The sequence below is a fragment of the Phoca vitulina genome, unplaced genomic scaffold (assembly GCF_004348235.1).
Source record: "Phoca vitulina isolate PV1807 unplaced genomic scaffold, GSC_HSeal_1.0 scaffold1, whole genome shotgun sequence".
Lineage (NCBI taxonomy): Eukaryota > Metazoa > Chordata > Mammalia > Carnivora > Phocidae > Phoca > Phoca vitulina.
The window spans coordinates 5742047-5762856 of record NW_022589704.1 but is presented as its reverse complement, the minus strand read 5'-3'; the positions used below and the strand labels follow the sequence as shown (position 1 = coordinate 5762856).

General features: G+C 49.3%; 1 pseudogene; it reads left to right on the top strand.

Annotated features, from left to right (window-relative positions):
- Positions 1-9861: 9861 nt before the first annotated feature.
- Positions 9862-11586, top strand: LOC116637692 (annotated as a pseudogene).
- Positions 11587-20810: the final 9224 nt, after the last annotated feature.

Here is a 20810-nt window from a genome sequence, read left to right as displayed (position 1 = left end):
GGAGAGAGAGAGAGAGAGAGAGACAGACGGAGCATCAGGGAGACTCGGAGAGGAAAGGAGCATGAGTCTCGACTTTGGAGCCTGGGGGCTTTTACTGAGGATGGTGGTCCAGTGTACGTGGAACCTCAGCGTCCTGGAAGCGGTTAGAACACACACGAGGGCCCAGGTGTCATCTCCTGGAGCCGAGGGTCTTGGCATCGAGATGTCTAGTGCCGGTGGTCTGGGATACGCATAGGATGGCTTCCTACGGTCATTCTCACCTGGTCCCGCCTTAGATGTTACTGTTCTAGAGAAATCATCAACTCCTTGCCCCTTACAAGGAGTACCTGCTATTGGCCTTCTGAGGCATGTGAAGAGTGGGGTGCAGGTGCAGATCCTGGCAAGAACAGAATCAGGGAAAGGAGCAAAAAGCAGAATTTTATGGAGTCCTTCCGTTTCCCTGTCTCACGAGGAGTCCTGCTTTTTCCAAATACCGATCTTAAAAAAACTCTTCCCGAACCTCCCAGGCACAGAAACGTCCAAGGCCACAGCTCCACCATGGTTAATATATGCCCTGAGCTCCTGAAATCCCAGTAGTGTGGGCATGAGGCATTCCTTGAGCAGGGCTTCAGCAAAGGCTTGAGGTCTGCTCGGAGTGAGCTCTCTGCAGAGAAAGGCCTCCCGTGTCTGAAGAGGTCTGCTCCTCCCTCCCCGAACCCCCAGGCCTCGCGTCCTCACCTTCCTGCCAAAAGTGTGTTCACCCCTCCACGAAGTCTCCAATTCCCAAAAACCTCAAATGAAAAATTAGCCTAGTAACTGGTAATCATTAGTTGCATATTGGATTTCCTTGGGACTAAAGCTAAACATAAACTGGAATAAATTGTTCTAAAAGGGAAGACAGGGAAATAAACAGACCAGATAGAACATTTTTTAAAAGTGAATTAAAGTTATTTAAAACTGGCACTAGAGTCCTGTGGTAAACAGAGTAATAGCTCCCCAAAGATGCCTGCGTCCTAATCCCCGGAGCCTGCGAATCTGCGAAGGGTGGGCTGAGGCTCGACCCGACTCTGAGGACCTACATCACGAGTAGGTGTCCCAGAGCCCTGGGTCCCTCCAACCTCGCAGCTCTGGGAGAGAGCTGGACCTAAGGCCTTCCATGGAAGCCATCATCTCTTCACTAAGGCGGTGACCAGTCTCATATGGAATGTTCTCATACCTTGCAGTCTAGATAATACACCAGCTACTTGGGCTGGAGAGGAACCGTGGTTTACCTTAAGGCTGGGTTCAGGATCAGTTTTCAGGTTTAATATTTTAATACTAATGGTAATATGGGCTCAAAGCAGTTTCCTATTACTGCAGTAACAAATTACCACAGATTCAGTGGCTTAAAATAACGCAAATGTATTATCTTATAGTTCTGGAGGTCAGAAGTCTGCACATGGGTCTCACCAGGCTAAAATCAAGGTGTCAGCGGAACTGTGCTCCTTCTGGAGGCTCTAGGGCAGAATCTGTCCTTGCCTTTTCCTGCCAGAGAGGCTGCCTACTTCCCCGGGCTCCAGGGACCACCCTCCATCTTCAAGCACGTCTCTTCCTACATCTGACTCTGCCCTCCTGCCTCCCTCTTATAAAATCCCTTGTGATTGCCTTGGGCCCACCCAGATAATCCAGAAAGATTTTCCCATCTCAAGATCCTTTGCTTAATCATATCCTCAAAGTCCAAAGTGTCAAGTAAGGCCATTAGAGATAGGTTTCAGGGATTAGGATGTGGGCCTGGGATTGGTGGGGGGGGGGGGCCTGCTTGCCATTTTTGAAAAATAATCTTAAAAATTAGCTCTGGTCTGCTCATTTCTCTGTCTCTTAAATTAAAGCAATTTGCTCCAGTTTATGTTTAGCTTAAGTCCCAAAGAAATTCAATATGGAACAAGTAATTCCTAGTTATTAGGCTAATTTATGATTTGGGACTTGGGCTGTACTTGTTCACTGAAGTAAAAGGTGGTTGGTAAATTTGTTCGTTGTTTTGATTTAGGCTGTGTATCGGTCTTTAAAAACGATTGAGGTAGTTTACAAACTTAAAATAGAATGAATTAAATTAAAACCAAAATAAGGCTCAATTAGAGAGGTACGCAGGCTTCCCCAGGCACCTGGAGATAGTGACTAGGGACACAACTTCAGGGTGGTCTGGCTGGTGGTCTGTCACGGTTTGGGTTAAAAGATGAGTCCATTATGCTTCCTGGTCATGTGGTCAAGCACACACCTATGCCCAGGCCTGGGTTCTGGGAGGTGTCTCTGGATGTCCCGAGACCCAGGCTCCCCTCTGGTGTGTCCTCAGGCCTCCACACCTGGGCCTTGAAAGCCCATCTCCAGATAATCTCACCCTCTCCTCTCCCCTCTTCCTCTCTGCTGTCCCCAAAGCAAACCCCCTTTCCCCTGCTCAAGGCTCCCCCCAGGGCTGCTCCAGCTTCCTCCCCAGCAGTTTCCCTCTGCCCCCTGGAGCCCTCATCCAGAGATTAGTAAACATCCCTCACTGGGGTACCTCTTCACCTCCTCACCTAGACTGAACCTCCCCCGTGGGTCCCGCACCTGCCCTCCATGCTGCTTAGTGGAGGCTCTCTGTTCTTCTAAAGCCCACAGCTAGGGCTGGGGGTGAGGTGTGGGAGATCGACATTCTCAGGGCTACATGCAGATCCCAGACTCTTCCTCTTTGAGCCCCCACCTTGGCGCCACTCCCCAACGCCCACTTGCCTGGAAGCTTATCCTGAAGGTGCAAGTACAGAGTCCACTCCTACAGGGCCTATCCCCATGCCCCTCCCTTACCACTGACACACAGGCCCACCCTGCTCCTGCTCAGGCGATTCTCACCATCACCTTCCCGCGGGGACCTCCTGGGTATCCTCCCCATGCTCAGTCCACCCCGAGGGTCACATCCCAGCCCGGTGCTCACAGGCGCACCCCATTCCCATGCGGACACAGTGACTGCAGAGCGAGGCTGCAAGAATTCACCAACCCCATCTCAGCACCGGGGGCCTTGCAGCAATTCACACCCCACGGTGTCGTGCTGTTCCAAACCTTTCCTGCCCTCCCAGGAGCCACCTGCATTTCTCTCTGAAGTCCCTGCCTCCAACCTCATGGAGAAATGCCCAATGGAGTTTCCCCTCCCTCCGCCGTGGAGACTCGGGTTCTTGTACACACATCACGTGGCACTGCAAGTGTTTCTTTCCCTGACTGATTTTGCTCCAGCTCCACGAACACCTGGCAGGCAAGGAGAGTATACACCTGCTGTATTTTAGTTTATTCAATTATTTTTAAAGATTTTATTTATTTATTTGAGAGAGAGAGAGCGAGCACAAGCAGGGTGAGGGGAGAGGCAGAGGGAGCCCGAAGCGGGCGCAATCCCAGGACCCTGAGATCATGACCTGAGCCGAAGGCAGATGCTTCACCGACTGAGCCACCCGGGGTCCCCGCATATGCTGTATTTTAAAGGTTCTTCACCTCTCTGTTCCTAGTGTCTGGGGCATGGAGGGACTGAACACATCTGGGACTTCTGTCGTGCCAACTGGAAGTCCTATTTTTCTCAGATGTCACCTTCCTTGGAAGGAGATAATGAAAAATAACCTGCTTTGTGTTGTGCATGCTTTCATGCGAACACATTTCTAGACCACCTACTGTGTGTCGGGCACTGCGCCCGGTCCTGGGGACCCAGAAATGACTGGGATGCCATCAAATATGTAGTGTAGCCCCGCGATGGTGTCGGATCATATTGATGGCAATGTTTTAAACTCAACTCTAATAGAAGGTTTCCAGAAATAAAGGTTTCCATGATCTTTTATGGAACAAGGTTTCCAGGATCAATGGTCGGTCCTAGGGGGCCTTGCCATTGCTCACAGTGAATCCAGAGAAGACCCACTCTTGAATTCCTTCCAGGAAGTCACTGTCCTCCTGAGCCTCCATGGCCTGTCAGGCCCATGGGCACAGTGGCATCATCACAGGGACCTCGCTGTGATGCCTTCAACACCTGAATGGGGGATGCCTGGCCCCCACTGCTCACAGCTTGGGGAGAAAGAAGGAGAAATAAAAGGAGAAACCCATGGTGGGATGGCCCATCCCAGTGCAAGAACTCCTGCTCTTTCTCATCCGAGCGGGGCCTCCTGGAGAGACCCTGGGATAAACACGCACAGAAGCATGTCTAATAGGCCTTTTGCATCTGGCCGGAGGGTCAGCCTCCTCACCTTAGCAATTAGGAATTGCCAGGGGCATGGCTCCGAGGAGAGCAGATTAATGAACACTAGGATCTAGAGGAACTGGGGGCAAGACCGTGGTCATGGCTTACAGTTCATTTTTTTTTTTCACTTAGTCCTTATATAATCCAAGTCACATGCCCACAGCTTGAAAAGTCCTGCTCTTCTACAAGTCCTATTATAAATAGGCCCTTCCCTGCTTCCCCATGAACTAGTTCCCAGGAACAGCGACCCTCACCAATGGCAGTTGATTCTTTCGGTATCGGCCTCCATGTCTGAAATCACACTGTGCCCTTGGGATCTATTAACCCCAGTGGTCAGCTGGTGACTCTCCTCTGTGGTTGAGGACTTGGGTCTCTGTATGGCATGCATGTGCCATGTCCTGTCCTTCGGCCTTCCCAATGAGGTGATGCAGTAACTTCGGCGAGATCAACAGCAAGTATCTGCCTTAATATAGTAAGTTCGTAAATGCAGTTCCCAGCTGCGATGGTGAGTTTTGTGTCAACTCGGCCAGAACATGGCACCTAGTTATCCAAACAAACACTAATGTAGGTGTTGCTGTGAAGGTAAACATCATCTACAGTCACTTGCCTTTAAGTAAAGGAGATAATTCTCAAGGATGTGGGTGGGCCTCATCTAATCAGGTGAAAGGCCTTAAGAACAAGACAGAGGTTACCCTGAGGAGCAGATGCCTCCCTCCAGACTTAGCACCAGCTCCTGCCCGAGCTTCTAGCAGGGGCTCTGCAGGTTTTGGACTCACCAGCCCCACAACTGCACAAGCCCATTCCTTTAAGCGAATAAATAAATACGTTTGTTTATTGGCACATACAGGATAATACTGTCCTCCTAGCTGTTTTCTCCGGGGGGCCTTGACGCCTACCATGCTAAGCCTATAGCACACGATGCTAACACTTCCTTTTCTACATCATTCTGTTTTTCTTGGAGTTACTGATGGTTTGGTTTTGGTTTGCCTGGCTTGGGACCTAGTTAACACTCATTTACCCCCAACCCCCAAGGAGCACAGCTGTCCTCTCCTACCACTCCGCTGGTGCTGCCATACAAAACCTCAACTTACCCCCAAGGCAGTTCTCTGGGCCCCACAGGGCTGGCCTCCTGGGACCCTCCTGCTCCAAGACCAGGGGCGTCCGTGCAGCCTGCCTCTCCTGGGGACCCCCTTCCTGGATTCCCACCTTCTCGTGCCTTCTTTCCTCCCTCAGTTCAGCAGAGCACATCTTCATCGCACCCTGACAAAAGGTGACCAGAAGATAATTGTTCCGAAATCTTTCATATCTGAAAATGTCTCTTTCTCTCCTCAGACTGAAGGGTGGGGGAATTCGAGGCTGGAAATCACTTTTCCTCATGGGGTCGAGGACGTTGCTTCATGGTCCGCTAGCTCCCAGTGTGGCTCTTGGCAAGTCCTAAAGCCTTCTGATTCTGGATCCCTGTGAGAAAGCTGTCACCCGCTCTCTGAAAGAGGTTCTTTTTGTCCCCAGTGCTCTGGGATGTCCTGACGCTGTGGCTCAGGGGGGCTACCTGGATCCCCCCAGCTGGGCGCTGGCCGTCCTTCACATGGGAAGTCAGGTCCCTCAGTTCCAGAACGGGGTGGCCCTCCAGCCTCCCTTCCTGTCTCCCCTTTGGAATTCACATTATTTGGACCATGATTCCTTCCAGCCAGTTCTCTCGTGTTCTCATCTTTTTTCCTCTTGATTTCACCTCTTTTCTTTCTGCTTTGCTTTCTGGGGATTTTTTTTTAACTTTAGTTTCAAAATTTTTTATCAGGTATTAACTTTCTACCCTCTCTCTCTCTTTTTAATCCCAAAATCTTTGTTGTTACTCTCTTACATTCATTTTCTAAAATTACTTTTGAAGCATGATATTTATATTTCATGGGAAGAATAGCTCTTCAGTCCTGCTGGGGATTTTGATAGTTTCATGTATTTATTGTAACTTTCTGTCTCCATGCGTATTCTAGCAAGCCGACCAGACCCCCTGCGTAGGTGGATGGGGCCCGTATGGGGTGGTCTGGGCGAGCTGCTCTGTTTGGGGGATGCTTTCGGTGTTGTTTCAGATTCCCAGACTCTAACAACCTCTTTCCTGGAGGCCGAAAGCCTGAGGTTCTAGAAGCTTCCCCGCAGAAGCAGGATGGGTGTCCGCCGACTTCCCTGGGTGACTTCAGGATGGTGCCCCTGACCGGGGAGGTGCTGCTTTCCCCAGCCCAGCACCTGTGTCTTCCATCCTCAGGAGACTAACCTCCAGTCTTCTGCTGGAGGGGAGAGGGGTCGCCCGGCTGAGGGGGGCAGGGGGAGGAGGTTTAGGGGTCTCAATACTGTGACTGACTTCCATGCCATCCTCCTGTGTTTAACCCACCCTCAGCCCTCTTCGAGAGTCCTCGGTGCCCCCCTCCCTGAGCGTCTCAGCTCTGTGGCTCCAAACCAGCTGGCGCTTGAGTGCCTCTGCGGCCGGTTTAGGATTCCCCATACTTTTTGGCTGTATCAGTTATGACCCACACCTCCGCTCTTCGGTGTTCAACTCTCTCTGTTTGCTCTTATCTTCTGTTCCATTTGCTCTTAGAGACTCATGACCAAGGAACGGAACAAACAACCAAAGTGCAAACCTTCCTTGTTGTCCCAGTGGGGTTTCAGAAGGGAACTGGGGGTGAATGCCTATGTTCAAGTCTTGGACTCTTACAGGATGCTTCCTTCACATGCTTTCTGTAGCCTTAGCAGCATGTGTCCTGAAGCTTCCAAGGGAGGCTGGCTTCTGTAAGGACACTCTTCCTGGCCAGAGAGCCCTTCAGGTTAGGAAGTAAGTCTAGGCATAAAGAATTCTCCTTCCAAGGGGACGCCCGCGGTGCTCGGTTTCCACAGCTCACATCCAACACCTTTCCTGTACCCTCAGCTCCGAATGTGCCTCCCCAGGAGACTGGCACCTCAACCCCTTCCCTCAAAGGGAGCTTCCTCCTAGTAATGAAATAGGATGCTGGGGGATGTGAGCATTCACAGTAGAGCAGGTCACGCCCGGCCCTGGAGAAGCAAGAGGGTCTGGACACTGGCTTGGTCTCTGTGCTGTGGTCCAGCAGGCATGGCATGTCCCCCCAGGGTGCTAGTCTCTGCCTCTGGGCTGGGGTCGACACAGAGCAGGAAGCAGTCCAGTTCAGGGAGGGCAAAGGTGGCTCATGAAAGCATCATGTTTGGTGTTGGCTTGACTTCCCCGTCATGTCTATGGAAGCTCAATTACGAGCGTGTAAATTGTTCCTTAAAAAATCATGTATATGCTTTCACATCATGACTGGAGAGAGAGAGCTCAGCAGCCTGAAGTTCACCAGAGGGCTTATGGCAGCCACCACCGACGTGCCCCGGGCAGTTTTCTGCAATGACCTAAGTAGGTCGGTAGAGAAGCAAGGAATCTATGGGACATAAATTCCATAGTTTTCATTTGAAAAGCTGTAGAAAGTCTTTAAAAACCACCATGTAACTTACATAAAATAAAATAAAACTCACCTATCTTAAGTGTACAGCGCAGTGAGATTTGCAACAACTGTGTGTGGTCAGCTATGTTCAAGATACAGGATGTTTGCATCCCTGGAAAGCGCCCCTGTGCCTCTTGGGGGTCTCCCTGTGCTCTCTTCTCCTATCCTCCACCCTCAGGCAACCGCTGACTGTTCTCCATCACTGGAGCTTGCCTTTTCTAGATAAACAGATCATATAATTATACAGTCTGGCTTTTCTCATTTAGTGTAACATTACTGTGTATCAGAAATGTGTTCCTTTTTATCTCTGGCTAGTATTTCACTCTATGGATGTATCACAATTTGTTTTTCCTTGCATCAGTTGATAGACTTTAGAGTTGTTTCCAATTTCCGGAGATTATGAATAAAGCTGCCACAAACATTTGAATACGTTTCTCTGTGTGTTCATATGTTTCCTTTCTCTTGCGCAAATACCTGGGGGCAGACTTGCTGGGGTAAGTGTCCCTTACGCTTTATAAGAGAACTACATAATTATACAAGGTGTCTAGATGATACACGTGGCTATCCACATTTAAACTAATTAAAATTAAATAAAAGTGAAAGGTCAGTTCCTCAGTTGCAGTAACTAGGTGGCAAAGTGCCCAATAGCCACATGTGACTAGTGGTCACCATACGGGGTAGCGCAGACAGGGAATATTTCCACCATCCCGGAAAATACCGCTGGACAGCACGGGCATCGAACTTCAAACCTCGAGTTTCAGAATAGAAAGTTTCTCACTGACTTGGACAAAAGGATTTTTAAAGGCCAGGGGTAGTCTTTCTCACCGTTGTTTACATAAACAGTAACATCCTTGCCAAATCTACTGACAAGTGGCACATTCCCATCTTGTACTCATTTTGCAGAACTAATGTGTGGAGCAGTCCAAGGACCAAAGAGTCCAACAGCCTGAAGAAGTTATTGTTAATGCTGGAGCAGCCGCTGTCCTTGTGGGGCAGCCACCCACGAGGACCCACAGCCCTCCCAGCCTCGGCAAAGTCCTGTAAACAGCTGCGAGACCCAGGGACCCTATGGAATGGAGAGGGGGCTCTGCTCATAGCTGGGAGGATACTAGAGGCTCCGTGACAGGTAATGTCATAACGGATGGGAATCACGATCTGGCCTCTTCTTTCATCGCTCTTTAAAACAACGGCATGAATCCCAACTGATAGAACGTAGGTCACTGGTCAGCCTTGACACTCGAGGTTCCAAGTTCCAGCATCCTTAAAGAGCCTGGGATTTAACAAATAGAGCTGTTTTTTCTGACCACAGCCCCAATAGGTTTGTTTCACCTTGGCTTTTCCATATGAAGTTCTGATTTCCTGGCAGCTGGGGCTAATGGTGGGGAATCTAGACGCAGGACAATCAGGGGCATTGACTGTGGGCATGGCTCCGTCCCTTGTGTGTGGTCTTTCTCAGAGCAGGGAAGGCACATCACAGAAGAAGGGGGTTTTGTTACCTCTGGGGCAATGTTGCATTTTGTGAAAGAAAGTATTTTAACCACCAATTTGAACAAAGCTGGCAAAACAATAGTCCTTTTTGTGGTCTTAGCCATTAATCTCCTTTTATATAGGCAGGGAAATCAGATGCTTCGATGACGTCATCATTCAGCTAGGAACAGAACCAATGGAACCAAAGGACACCATTGTTTCCCTGACAGGGTGGTTCAAGAGGAAGCTGCGCTTGCGTTTTCTTTTCCAGAAAGAAGAGGGCACATCTGCAGCTGACCACCAATAAACATGGCTGGAATTTTAACATTGGGAGAATTTGCCGGAATGTCTGTCTTTGTGGAAGTGATTCAACATTTCCAAAGAGGCTCCCCCATCTGTCGTCTGCTTTCTTTTCATCCCCAGATAAAAAGAGCTCTTTTTTTTTTTTTTATGGTAAGTCTGGTGGAATGTTTTTTTTCCCCCCTTCCCTCTATTGTTCCTTTCTCTTTTCAACTTTGGCAGACAAAGTCATGTAGGGCAATAAAGCAATAAAGTTATCTTATGAAAGGTGGACAGCATTAGCAAGAGGAAAATGTGTTGTCTGCAGATACTTTGCGTGAAGAAGCCGAATGGCATAAAAGCCTGTTCTTGGGAGGAGCATGAAGGCTTGGCGCTGCCCTTCCAGAATGATTCTGAGAAATTGAAATCTCCATGGCCTTGTGAGGAAGGCTCTCTGGGGAGAAGGGAGGGAAAGAGAAGACAGATGGGATAGGAAAAGGGAAGGGTACTAGACCCGACAGAGAGAGGACTCCTGGACACCTGTCAAGATTTCACTTTGCGTACAATGCCGTTCACAAAATGGGCCACTAATGTGACTATTTATGGTCTGTTTCTACAAGCCCTTGCTGAGACTGAAGGGCACACCAGCAGGATAACAGCTGATTTCAGTAGATGGATTACAAAAATGACCCCAATTTTCCACTCCTTCTTATATTCATGCCTTTTGCAATGTAGCTTTACATTCTTTCCATCAAGAGTTGGAGTATGTTTCCTCATCCCTTGAATCCAGACTGGTGTTTGACTTGCTTTAGCCAACAAATGTGGTGCAAGTGTCTGAACCTAGGCTTCAAGATGTTTCATGCTCTTCTGCTCTTTCCCTCGGACCCCTGCCTCCACTGTGAGAACAAGCCCGGGCTAACCAGCTGGAGAATGAGCTCCGCATGGAACAGAGCTGAGTCTTCTTAGCTGACACCTTCCTAGACCAGCTAGCCTCCAGCCAGCTTGCAGACGTACATTCAAGCTGAGCCTGGCCAGGCAAACCACAGGTTTGTAAGAAGTAACACATGATTGGGGCACCTGAGTGGTGCACTCGGTTAAGTGTCCAACTCTTGATTTTAGCTCAGGTCATGATCTCAGGGTCGTGAGATCAAGTCCCATGTTGGGCTCCACGCTCAGTGTAGAGTCTGCTGGAGATTCTCTCTCCCTCTCCATCTGCCCTTCCTGCACTTTCTCTCTCTCTCATTCCCTAAAATAAAAAAATGAATCTGTAAAAAAAAAAAAAAAAGAAAAGAAAAGGAAGTAACACATGATTGCTTTTTTAAGCCACTAAGTTTTGGGGTGGTTTGCTACACAGCAATAACATAGAAACTCTTAGATAACTCTTTAGAAACTGAGAATCACAGAGGGCAAAGAGATGACAGATGACATAAAATCATAATAAAACCCAAACAACAGTTAGCACCGGCTTGTGCATGAGCTGTGGTTACTGATGAAGCAGAACCCTGCAATGAGCTCTCCTCCCAGCTGGTGCAAGGGACAGGAAGCATCCCAGTCAAACTTCCTCTGGGGCGCCTTCTCTAGATCCCTCGGCTCAGTCAGCTCCCAACCAAAAGCCTGCACTCAGCACTTATGGGCAAGCCCCACTGCGGAAGCGAGCCATCTCTGACCTCATGTTCCATAGCCAGTCATCTGCGAGCTGGAAACTTAGAGTTACTGTAAGAATGATATCCGTTCTGTCCCATTCCTGTGTTCAAGATATCAAAGCAAGGATGCGGCTGGGTCCTTCGGTGTGAAATTCCGGATTTCCCTGGGTCTTCAGGTAGGAACTGTGATCAACCGTGCTGACAACACAGGAGCCAAAAATCTGTATATCATCTCTGTGAAGGGGATCAAGGGACGACTGAACGGACTTCCTGTTGCTGGAATGGGTGACATGGTGATGGCCATGGAGCTCAGAAAGAAGGTACCTCCAGCAGTGGGAATTCAACCACGAAAGTCAGACTGGAGAAAAGATGGTGTGTTTCCCTATTTGAAGATAATGCAGGGGTCATGGTAAACAAAAAGGTGAAAGGTTCTGCTGTCTCAGGACCAGCTGCAAAGAAGTGTGCAGACTTGTAGCCCAGGATTGCATCCAGTGCTGGCAACATTGCTGGATAATTTGGTGCATTTGTTAAAAAAAAAAAATTAAAAATTATTTGTGGGGCGCCTGGGTTGCTCAGTCAGTTGGGCATCCGACTCTTGATTTCGGCTCTCGCCATGACCTCAGGGTCCTGAGATCCAGCTCCGCGTTGGGCTCTGTGCTCAGAGCAAAGTCTGCTTGAGATTCTCTCTCTCCCTCTGCCTCTGTCCCTTCCCCTGCTTGCACACACACACACTCTCTCTCTCTAAAATAAAGAAATAAATCTTTAAAAAAATTATTTGCTCCCCCCCAATAATGATACTTACTTATTGAAGCAGATGCAGACTAAAATCCCCTCACTTAGAGAAAAGAGCTGTTCACATATTGGTGGACATCCATTAAACACGGCAGTGTGCACACAAACACACTCATACGACTCTCACAAATGGGCTCCTATAATATAAATGTGGGCTTATTGCTTTTCTAAAATGACAAGCTATCCTATGCCCTTTGTAGATCATTCAAATAACAATTTAACAATTCTTTTTAAACTAATTTTAAAAATTAGGGAGCATCTAAATTGGGATAGGAAAGCCCTCCCTCCCCATAACTGCCCATGACAGGCTTGAGAATCTCTTTCCACTCCTCTATCATAACATTACCTCTTTGTAAGTTGGCTTCATGTCCTGTGTTCTAGAACACTGATTTGTTTTTCAGTGATGTCTGTTTCATTATCCAATCCTTCTGCTGTGGTTCTCATTTTGATATTAGCAGTTTGTGTTGTTTATTGTTTTTAATTTCCAAGAACTCTTTGTCGGATTGATTGTTTTCATAGCAGCCTGTCCTTGTTTAATGAACGTAGTATTGGTTCCCAAAACGCTCCAAGGATATTAATCTTTCTTTCTTTTCTTTCCCCCATCCAAAAATAACTGATCAGTTAGAAAAATCAGATAAGCAACCAATCTACATTTTACACCCTCTCACTCTGTAAATAATCATTGTTACTTTTTTTTTTTTTTTCCTGTTTCTCTCCTTGTGTTAACTGTGTTTCCTGTGCTTGCCACTTTCTGGCACGTGGCTTTTCTTCAATGCCTTAGGATCCTTGCATGTGGGTTTGTACTCATTAGTGAAGATCTAGATTCATCAGTATTGACGGCTGTTGTGAGCATCCTTCACAGATATGAAGGTCACTGTTTTAATTCTCTCGTCATGGCTATTCCCAGAGTGCAACGTTTGGCTGCGTGTTTTGGGGGTGGGCTTGTCTTTGCCTGCAAGGCGCATATGGCCAGTAGGGGGGTTCTCTGTAGTTCCAATGGATGAGGAAGGGGGCTGGTGGACTGAAGATTCTCTTTGGTGGAGAAAGAGAGAATTTACCCTGGGAGCAGAGTATGTGGGTGTATGTCGGAATTGCTTGGAGGGCGTGTTAAACGTCTCCCGGGCCCCATGGCTGTGTTTCTGATACAGAGGGCTTGGGGTGGGGCTTGAGAATTTGCCTTTCTAACGCATTCCCAGGGGCTGCTGCTGCTGGTCCAAGGTTGGCACTTTAAGAAACACTGAATTAGGGGATCTCACTGTCCTCCATCCCTCCCCCCTACTTAACTTTTAATGTGGCCATTTCTCAACATACACGAAAGTTGAGAAAATAAAGAAATAACCCCCTGCTAATAAGTAAATAAATAAACTCACCACTAAATTTTAAATGCTTCTGTTACTGGCTTATTTTTAAAGATTTTATTTATTTATTTGAGAGAGAGAGTGAGAGAGAGCACAAGAAGGCAGAGGGGCAGAGGGAGAGGGAGAAGCAGGCTTCCCACCAAGCAAGGAGCCCGACTCAGGGCTCGATCCCAGGACCCCGGGATCATGACCTGAGCCGAAGGCAGACGGTTAACCGACTGAGCCACCCAGGTGCCCAGATTCTCGCTACTTTTCTCGTGTCTGCATACTCTTCCATCTGCCCCACGATGGGAAGCCTACACCATGTTTGGATAAGTTTCTAGATGCAAGTGATTTACATAGGTGGAGATCAGCTATGTCGACTTAGTTAATACGCTTCTATATATTCGAGAAATGTGCGTGGAAGTGGAAAACAGGGATTTAGAATGCGAGAGTCTCCTCTAACGTCTCTGCCCCTCCCTGGCCAGCACCAGGATCTTCTGAGCATAGCAACAACATCACCATGCAGAGCTGCACACCTGCCCTGGGGAGCAAAATGTCCCTCCAACCACCTCCGGCCAGTTTCTCTTCAAGCTGGTAAGTTGTGCCAGCGCCCCATTTAAAAAAATTAGATTTAAAGTTTCTGGGGGGCAGAGACCAGGTTTTAAAAGAGAGAGAAAGCTCAGCTGGGGGTGGATGGGCCTTCACCTATGTCGTTTATCTGTGGGTTTGCCTGCTCTGGGCATCAGAGCCTGGAAATCTGTGCCAAGAGTCACAGAAGTGGAGCACCGGGTCCCGCCTGACCTTCCCTGGGCCAAGCGCACTGGACAACCTACCAAAGAGCGAATGGACACCAGCTACCATTTCTTGCTCTTTCATGTTTCTGTAGATAAGCAAAAACATTAATTTTTGTAAATTTTGTAAATAAACGAAAACACTGTATGCATTTTGTATACATACATTTTGTGTGTGTATGTATACAAAATGTATACAATAGACATGAAATGTATACAATAGGCAGGAAATGTATATAATAGACATGAAAGTCTGTCTCTCCAATCTTACATCCCAAAGGCAGGCACTGCTAACAGTTAGGTATTTTTCATTCCAGAACCTTCTATGCATATAAACCTGCTTAGTCACTCTTGTGCTTTCACTTTCTCTAGACTATTAAAAACATATTATAGACATTTAGAGTCGCAACTGTACAGCATTCTTCCCACAATTGCAGAGCTGTCCTAACTGAGGACCACATACGTCGTATCCGTCAGTGTCTATGTGAGTGTCTTCTGAAATCACCTGGCAGGCCCAGGGGCTCACCACTCCAAGAAGGCCTGGGGCTCTTCCACTTGGGCTCTGCTCTGGGTTTCTGCCCCCACGTGTTCTTTAAATGTCAGGATTTGAAGTTGGATGCCGACCGACCTCAAAGCTCCATCCCATTTCATTCTAGAGGATTGCCTCTGCCACTGCTTTCTTCCTAGGCTGGTGTGTCCCCATTAGCCACTAAAAATAGTCCTGGGCTCAGCACGCGGGCTTGCTGCTAGATCCAGGTCTCACTTGGCGACCCCTTCCCTGGGGCACGGACAGGCAGGGCACCGGTCACCTCTGTTTCTGCCATCCTCGGTCCCCACTGCCAGGTGGAGCGTCTATCAGACTGAGCTCGCTGCAGATGGAGGGCTTAGAATTCTGCGGAGGAAGAACCTGTGCTAACTGCTCCCCAGGATGCCATCCTGTGGGCCCGTCTCCGCACTCAGTAATGACTTCTCCACGGCAGCCAAGAAACAAGCCCAGTGCAAGCCATCTATCTCAAAGGGCTTCCTGCAGCTGGAGGAAGGAGTGTGTGCATGTGTATGCACGTGTGTGTGCACGGGTGTTCTCTCTTCTGCACCCTCCCCCTGCCTGGGCTGCAGAATTCATATCGTTCTGTCCATTTCTTCATTCCCCTTGTGAAGCAAGGACTCCGAGTGGTGGTGAGCTGGTCAGTGTTAACCAACCAGCTCCCCGGAGGAAAAAGCCCTGATGAGCATTTGCGGATTTCTAGGGTGTAAATAGTCCCACCGTGGCCAGTTGCAAGCTATCAACATGACATCACTAGCTTTGGAGTCGGGAAGAAAGGCACGGAAACCACCACCGTTATATAGGATTTCTGCCACACACACCATAGACGTAAATAGCCTCAAAAGCACTGAGGTTAGTAAAAGAAACAGGAAGTGATGAGTTTTGAATATTTATTACTTCTTTTTTAATCCAGCTCATTTCTAAGTTTATATGCTTTGATTTTTAATAACAGCTGTGTTTAACAACTGACTCAAAAAATTCCTGAAACTTTAGCAATTTGCTCCTATGCACCAGTCCAAGCCACTGAAGGCTCGGTACACCTCTGAGTGGCTCTCAGAGAGGAGCAAACTCATGAGTTTCAGCATTTTCTTAAACATTTCTGTGAAACAGTTCCCCACTTTTCTGCACAGTCCTTGGGGGCTGTGTGGCAAGTCTTCTCTCAGGCATGGCGCCCGACACCCACATCTCAATTCTTCACTCTTCCCAAGTGGACTTCTGATTCTTTCGTAGTCTTTTTTGGGGGGAAGGGGAGAACTTTCTAGAATGTTCTAGAAAGAATGATTCTGGGGAAATAGTTGTTCTGAGTACCTTTTGCAGAGGTCAAGTTGGGCCTTGATTCTAACATGCAGATCTGCACATATTCCTTGTTTCTGAATCTCTAGAGGATCTGAGTAGAGAGCTATTTGAGCCTCCAGAAAGGAAACCAAGAGCCTTGGTCACCCTGACTCCTGGGGACCTGCTTATCTGAGACGAGGATAGAGACCATGCAGCTGGAGAGCCGATGGAAAAGACTCCAGATGCATTTCCAAAAGCTTTCCTTACACAAACTCTCCATTTGAACTTCCAGTAAGAGAGCCAGAAGATCTCTTTCCACTAATTAGGAATCCAAATTCGGTTTTTGGATTAAATCCAATAAACGAGCTTAGGTCTTCGAATTGGCACGATGTATTATATAGATGTATATACATATATACATCTATACATATATATAATATGTCTATATTTATACATGTATATAGATATATATTTATACATGTATAAATATAGAAGTCAAGAGCTGTGTGTGCAGTGCTCCCCTCCTTGGGTTAGCCTGCTGGCAGTGGGGCGTGGGAGCTGAATTCTACCCAGACCTGCCTCTGTGTTATGCTCCAGGATGTGCGGCTGACTTGCCCGCACTTCTCACTCCGCACCCGCTGCACCCCTCTCCCTCCCCACTCCCTCTAATCTTGTTTTGGGATCCTTTCTCAGCACAGCACTCCAAGGGCCACCTATGTACCAGGGGAAGCACAAGGGAGGAAACAAATGTGTTACTCCCCCATCACCAAAACATACACAAATACACACACACATAAATACACAGACACATGCAAACACACACAAAGACACACACACACGTACAAACACATGCACATACACACAGACACAACCAAACACAGCTGTGCACACACACACACACTTACACACAGAGTTCATAATGGGTCTTTCGGGAAACCTTTCAGACACCGAATTTCTTGCCTTTAGCCCACCTACTCTTATTTGACTAGCGTTGGCCAGCTTAACCAGCAAGGGCTTCCTGCAGCGAGCTACCCGATTCCATGTGAAGACGTTTCCATGAATGGTTTGAATGGTTTCTGGCTTGGGCATCCATCAGTCCGAGGATTCTGCACCCAATCATGATGTGGCGGGAGGGAGCAGTTTCTGCACCAGCAATGCTCAGACACCACCTGGGTGTCCTACAATTCAACTCAGTTCTCACACTGTCTACCTGGGGATGGCATCAGGTCCCACAGGCTGAGGGCTCAGTCCCACAGGACTGCCGGGGACTCCGGATGCCAGTCATCAGACCAGGGTGTCCCCTGTGCTTCTCACTGACTGGCTACAGACCGGAGGTTCCAATAACCCCATCCTTGAGTTCCATTAATTTGCTAGAGCAGCTCTCAGAACTCAGAGAAACTTTTTAGTTACTAGATCACCAGTTTATTATAACACGTTATAATTCAGGAACAGTCAGATGGAGGAGATGCATAGGACACGGTATGATGAAGGGACACGGAAAGCCCCATTCTCGCCAATCTCCACGTGGTCACCAACCCAGCAGCTCTCCAAACTCTGTCTGTTTGGGGTTTTATAGAGGCTTTATTACATGGGTACGATTGATTAAACCACTGGCCATTGGTGATTTGGTCAACCTCTCCTCTTGTGGGAGTTGGTGGGATTGAAAGTTCCATCCCTGTAGTTCACATGGTGGTGGGTCCTCCGGGCAACCAGCCCCCATCCTTAGGTGCTTTCCAGAAGCCCCTCAGTAACATAACAAAGCACACACCTTTGTGACTCTCATCACTTAGGAAACCCCAAGGGTTTTAACAGCTCTGTGCCAGAACCAGGTGGAGACCAACTATATATTTCTTATTACAAATCACAATATCACAGCCCCAAGTGGGGCGTGGAGGGCGGCCTGGGGGCGCAAGGCCATGTGTGCATCGCGTGAAGTTCCCTCGTTCCTCATCTTCAGCGGTGTCTCCGATTCGCACCACACTGAGGTGACAGCGGGATCACGGACAGGGGAGGCGGATGGAGCTTCTTGTGAAAGGGGAGCGCACAACTGTAGGCTGGCTTTGAGTCTGAGTGTCCACGTGGAAGCAGCCACAGAGGGGAAGACGGGAGAGCCGTGGCAGGGACACGCGGCTCATCTGCCTCCTGGTCGCAGTCATTAAATCTGCTCGATGTCATGAGAACAAACAACTTCCCTAATAAAGAACCCGGCGGATATTTCCCAACTAATTATTTCAAAGTAAAATCTCCACGGAATGCTTCAAATTCCTGGAAAGGTTGCCTCTCATCCCCTCACATCGCATCCCCGATTGCCCGTCTTCCTTGTGCTGCATCGAGTTCCACACCTGTTCCGGTGATTTACGATTCAAGGCTCCAGGCTTTTTATTACTTAACTTTTTCTGAGCACCTACCTGCTATATGTGAGAGGCATTGCGCGTTGACCTATTTACCACACACCCCTTCCAAGGCTCAGACAGGCCAACAGACATCTCAGAGCCCCCTGGACTGCCCCCTCGCTGGTCAGGAGCTGGGGGGCTCTCTCCCCACACATCCACCCCACCTGGCTCCCTCTGCCCTGGGCCCCCCCCTGCTCTGGGCCCCGCAAGGCTACCGATACTCTTCATCTCCAGGCTGCAGTCAAGGTGTCTGCAGGGCCACTCTCCCTCTGGAGGCTCAGGGAAGAATCCATCCCTTGCCTCTTCCAGCTTCTGGCCTCGGCCGGCCCTCCTTGGCTCAGGGCTGTGCACCTCTGCTCTCTGCCTGGAGGACGGCATTGCCTTCTCCCGTCTCTGTCCGGTCTCCCTCCACCTCTCTCTTACAAGGACACTGGTGACTGCAGTGAGGACCCACCAGACCATCTAGGATAGTCTCCCCATTTCAAGACCCTTATTCACCTCTGCAAAGTCTTTGCCATAGAAGGTAACGTTTGCATGTTCCAGGGATTAGGACCCGATCTCTTTGGGGCTATTCAAACTGCCGCCTTGTTACACCTCCCACATTCTGAGCGTGCTCTCTGCCCCTGCTAGGGCTCGGCCCATACAGCCCGGCTCAATTTAGATGCAGGAGTGCGAAGTCAAGCCCTGTGAGTAAGGTACCATGATAACTTGCACAAGGCTTTCAAAACCATGTATATGCTAATGACTCCCAAATTGACATCTCTGGTCCATTCCTTCCCTCCGAGTTCCAAGATCATGTGTCCAGTTGACTATGTGATATTTCCATTTGAATATTTGCATTTCCATTTCGTTTCATAGGCCCCTCAAGCTCGTGGGGTAAAATCCATCTCTCCTCTTTTCCTGCCTCCCACCTGCTCTTTCCCCAGGCTTCCTGTCCAGCAAACAGCCCCACTACCCACAGGTTCACACAAGCTGGAAACCTGGAAGTCCACCGGTCACCGACATATCTGAACAACCTCCCCACACCAACCAAACAATTCAATGCACTGTCCCTGCGGATTCTACCTCCAATTCATTACCGTGTCCCTGTAGGTCCCACCTCCACGACAGATCTGGATTCTTGTCTGTTCTCCCCATCTCTGCGGACACCAGTCCAGTCCCAGGCACCTGAACCATGACGATGGCCTCCTGAATATCTCCTGCTTCCACTCCTCTCTAGTGCCGTCTCCAAGCATCCAGAGGGATATTTTATAAACCTGGGTCGGATCACATCACTGCCTCACAGAAAATTGGTCAATACCTGCCAATTGCATGCCCTCGCCCACCCCACTTTTTGCTGACCCCATTCCCAGCCTTCTCATTGATATCCCCATGCCTGGAAGGACCTTTCCCCCATGTCTTCACATGGTACCATTGTTGGGTCTGGGTTAGCCAGTGCTGAGTGCAGGTCTCAACACAGCGGAAAGCTAGTGAGCGCCCCTCTTGATGGGAGAGCCGCAGAGTCATCTCGCAAAGGGTGAGAATACCAGGAGGAATGAGGGACAGTGGCCCTTGGTGGACTCCCCCACGTGGTGGACAACATGGAAACCGCGCTGATCCAGGAAAGTAGGTCACCTGATCTCCCCGGGAACAGAAGGGCCTTCCAAGTCCTGAATTCATCTGGACTGGCCATCTGAGCCTCCTGGGTCCCCATGAGAGATAGTTGGGCTGTTCCTCCTGGGCAAGAGGTGTCTCGCCTGTGGGGAAGATTCTGTCTGCCTGGTGTCCCTGCTCAAGGTCACTGGAGAGGTCTGATTAGCAAAGGGTTGCATCACCATGGTTGGTACGTGGCATGTGACTATTTGTCCCTGCGGCCTTAGCTCGCCTGCCCGCATCCCCCCCTAGGGGCAGTGATTGGCAGCAGGAAGAGGAAGTCCAGATGCCTGGTGAGTGTCAGAGAAAGGCAACCTGAGATCCAGAATGAGTCACAAAATAAAAATATCTGCATGGACAACGCAAGGTTACCGTGCACAAGCTGAGGAAGCGCAGGAGCCCCTCTGGAAACGCTGCTGTGGCGGAAGCCATGTCCGCAAGCAGTTCCCCGCGGCGTGTGCGCGGCCTCAGCGCGCACCTTACACCCAGAGCACAGGCTCCCGGGCGCCCAGGGGCTGCAGGGGCCCCGCGGGGCGGCCCCAGGCTGCGCGGGGGGCGCGGGGGGCCGGCAGCCGCGGGGTCACCCGCACTTGCTTACTCTAAAATTACCCTCGAGGTCAGGCATAAATCATTGAGGTTTTTTCCCTGTGGTCACTAGATGTCACTGCAGGAAAAAATCTGACCAGAAAACAGATGCAAGGGAGAGAGAGATATTAATGTTTTGGATCCTACGGAAGTGGTCGCCTTGGCAACGGGGAGCATGTGAAAGAACTTCCTTCTTTGTGGACACCAGCGGCTTCCGAGTGGTATCACCGTCTGCGCCCCAAACACGAGATGCTGTCCGTCCGGAACCCAAGGGAAGGGAGCAGCGCGGGAGGGGCGGGGCGTGGGCGGAGAGGCGGGGCGGGGGGCGGCGCAGACAGACGGACACACAGACAGCATCTGGCATGAGCGCTCGGCAAACCTGTGTC